This window comes from Dermacentor silvarum, chromosome 2 (assembly GCF_013339745.2).
Source record: "Dermacentor silvarum isolate Dsil-2018 chromosome 2, BIME_Dsil_1.4, whole genome shotgun sequence".
NCBI lineage: Eukaryota > Metazoa > Arthropoda > Arachnida > Ixodida > Ixodidae > Dermacentor > Dermacentor silvarum.
In genome coordinates this window covers 2,952,338-2,955,318 of record NC_051155.1, presented here as the reverse complement: position 1 = coordinate 2,955,318, position 2,981 = coordinate 2,952,338, and the positions used below count along the sequence as shown (strand labels likewise).

Here is a 2,981-nt window from a genome sequence, read left to right as displayed (position 1 = left end):
CACTACACTTGCTACTGATTTATTAGTCTATGCAGGCATGTTCTTTCTCTGGTCTTGTAGGGGCTGTGATAAACCAATTGCAGGCGGCACCTATGCTGTCATGTGTGTTCTTTGTTTTATTTGCACTACATTAGTGTCCTTAATATTCTGTATGGCTAGTCAACTGCGTAATGCTTTGCATAACATTGATCTCTGCAGTGTGTGAGATCTGTATCATTTTAATTTGAACACTGAGCATTGGTCGCCCCAGCGGTCGTAAAGAACAGGGCACAAAGGACAGGAAGTTTATCTTCTTGAGCATCCTTGGGTTTCTACAAGGCAAGCTTTACGAATTTATTTATCCGTTAGGCCCTGAGGATGTGCGATTTCCATTTTCTTATTCTATGAAAAATTTTTAACTTCTGTTTGTTCATTTATTGTTTATAAAAAATTGTTTACTTGGTAGGTTAAATACTCTGCTGACTTCAACTGTTTCCATTTTCCTTCCATTCTTTCTGATACTGTAATAGAGTGTTAGTTATTTGTTCTATGCATTATATTATTTAGTTCTAGGAATTATATTATGACATTGTTTTTTGAAAGAGTTTCTTTATTCTTTGCAGTGTTTATAACTGGTCTGTTGAAAACCTCTTTTTTATAGGGAGGCCGGGGTAGAACTTTGTTTAGAGAACAATGCCTCGGAAGAGTTTGTCATAGGCTCCAGAAGGGATGACGGAAAGGTAATCGCACCAAAGTTATTGTCTTTATATATTGCCTGAATGTGGTCACAAAGCCACATATTGAGCTGCAGCTTGAACGAGCCTAATTGTTTCTGTGACAGCTCGCACGCATACGTTTGACAGCCGTACAACATGTCAAGCACCAGTATCATTCTTTGTTCTGTTTACTGACATAACATTTAGGTCGTAATTTAGAAAGAAATAAATAAAGGTGTGCACTATCTCAGGCCAACCAACGTGCTGGTCGCCAAGACCAGCACATGTATCAGTGGTTTGTGAGTCGAATTTTCGTAATTTTCAATTTTCGTGAGATAACTTGTAAACACACTCTATCTCTAAGAAGCCAGTCTTCATTTTGTGGGTCGTAATTTAGAAAGAAATAAATAAAGGTGTGCACTATCTCAGGCCAACCAACGTGCTGGTCACCAAGACCAGCACATGTATCAGTGGTTTGTGAGTCGAATTTTCGTAATTTTCAATTTTCGTGAGATAACTTGTAAACACACTCTATCTCTAAGAAGCCAGTCTTCATTTTGGGTGCAAAAGTGATCCTTTTGTGCATTCAAGGAAATCTGGCATGACACTGTAGTGACGTGGTTGACAGCTTGCTGCCTGATAAAGCAAAAAAATGTGGGATAGACCTGTCACTGTCTCTAATTTGCAAGTGATGATTTCTTTGTGTAATGCAGGTGTATGCAGGCTGTGGCTCCTGGATTAATGAAAAAGCCTGGGGATGTTTGTTCAGCGCTTCTACGGACTCTATGTTCTGTAGAAGTGCTGCTACTGTATTTTGGACAGCCGAACAACTGAAAACTAGGAGTGTCACCGAAACACTTTCGAACAAGGCACGGCATCTTGGCTACACTGAGGCAAAGCCAGCGCTGACACCAGAGAAAGTACCTTCTCTAAAGGGTATATGTCTTTCTCCTGTGGTCTTTAGAAAGTTTACATAATGAGCTTGTGCATGTTTTCCTTTTTTATCATGGGGTTTTATTTTAGAGAAAATGTTGGCACGTTAATTTTGCTTAATCGCCTTTTAAGTTCTACCATTGAATGATGGAAACAAAAATTTTAGCTGTTATTTGGACATGTGATACTGGATTCGGTATTTTTTGAGTAAAAAAAGCTGAAGGTTGCTGTAATAGCATTATTGTTACGATGATCTTTCAGCAGATAGTACTTGTCTGACAATTGTTTGCCTTATTTTGCTAATACTAAGTTTCTGACTACAATTTTGCACAAGAACGCAAGTTGCCATCACAGGTGCATCACCGAAGGTAGTGAAGCAGCATGCTGCACTCGGATAGTTAGCCATATCTTTATTTCTCATCAATGTAGGTATACTAAGATGCTCATTATAATCAGGTGTTAACAGTGCTCATGCATTGCAAGTCATATTGAGCTAAACCTAGTTCATCACTGGCTGTAGGTCTAATAGCTATGTTACATGGATGCTTCATAGTAAATGTAGAATATTCAAGCACAATACTGTTACACATGACCATGTATGGGAACAGCAGCGTCGTGCAGAACAATTCATAGAACACTAATTTTTTCAAACAGGAAATCAGTTCATACATTCACGACCAATAGCGACTTCCTTGTAAACTAAATTTGATTTTCCCACATATTACACTTCAGCGACTTCTAAATACACCCATATAGTAATAAAAACTGTGCTTAATTCTGTGTCTTTTTTGAAGCTAATAATTCACTTCCTATGGAGCATTGTTCGCCATCTACATGGGTGACATGCCAAAGGAGGTGTCGGACTAGAGAATGAAGGCGGCTGAGAACACTTGTCGCAGAAGCTCGGCGATATGCAGCGGCGGTGAACTCTGCGAATGCATGTTGAAATAAACTAGCTTGAGCCTTCAGGTTCCACATGTCGCATCAATGCCTACTCTCATGCTATGCTCAACATAAGCTGTGATGTCCTGCAACTTTCTTGCCTTTTCGACCCTCTTGTTGCAGCTCGCAAAGAAAGAGCAATAGGGCACTAACAAGATGACATAGGATGGGACAAGCTCAAGCACAAGTGTGTTGTCCATTGTGGCCTTGTCTTGTCTTTGCCCTTTTACTCTTTTGCCTGTGCCTTTTAGTTGTAAACGTTACATGCGTGCTACAAATAAGACACTGTGCTAAAGCTGCAGCAAGCAGAACTGTGGTCAATGCAGGTGCCGGGAGGATTTACTTTAACTTATTTATTACCCAAGGATATTGTTGCATCTCTTCTAACTAGTCGCAATTGATTGTGGTATA

The 2,981-nt window shown here is 39.7% G+C and overlaps 1 long non-coding RNA gene across 3 annotated transcripts; it reads left to right on the top strand.

Moving 5' to 3' along the window:
* Nucleotides 1-611: 611 nt before the first annotated feature.
* Nucleotides 612-2,601, top strand: LOC125943605 (uncharacterized). Of its 3 annotated transcripts, none has more exons than XR_007465789.1 (3): nucleotides 612-719; nucleotides 1,409-1,631; nucleotides 2,446-2,601. It is a non-coding gene; the product is annotated as an uncharacterized LOC125943605 (long non-coding RNA). The 3 variants fall into 3 exon arrangements; XR_007465790.1 differs by lacking the exon at nucleotides 612-719 and adding an exon at nucleotides 726-930 and having other exon boundaries at nucleotides 1,109-1,631; XR_007465788.1 differs by lacking the exon at nucleotides 612-719 and adding an exon at nucleotides 726-1,076 and having other exon boundaries at nucleotides 1,266-1,631.
* Nucleotides 2,602-2,981: the final 380 nt, after the last annotated feature.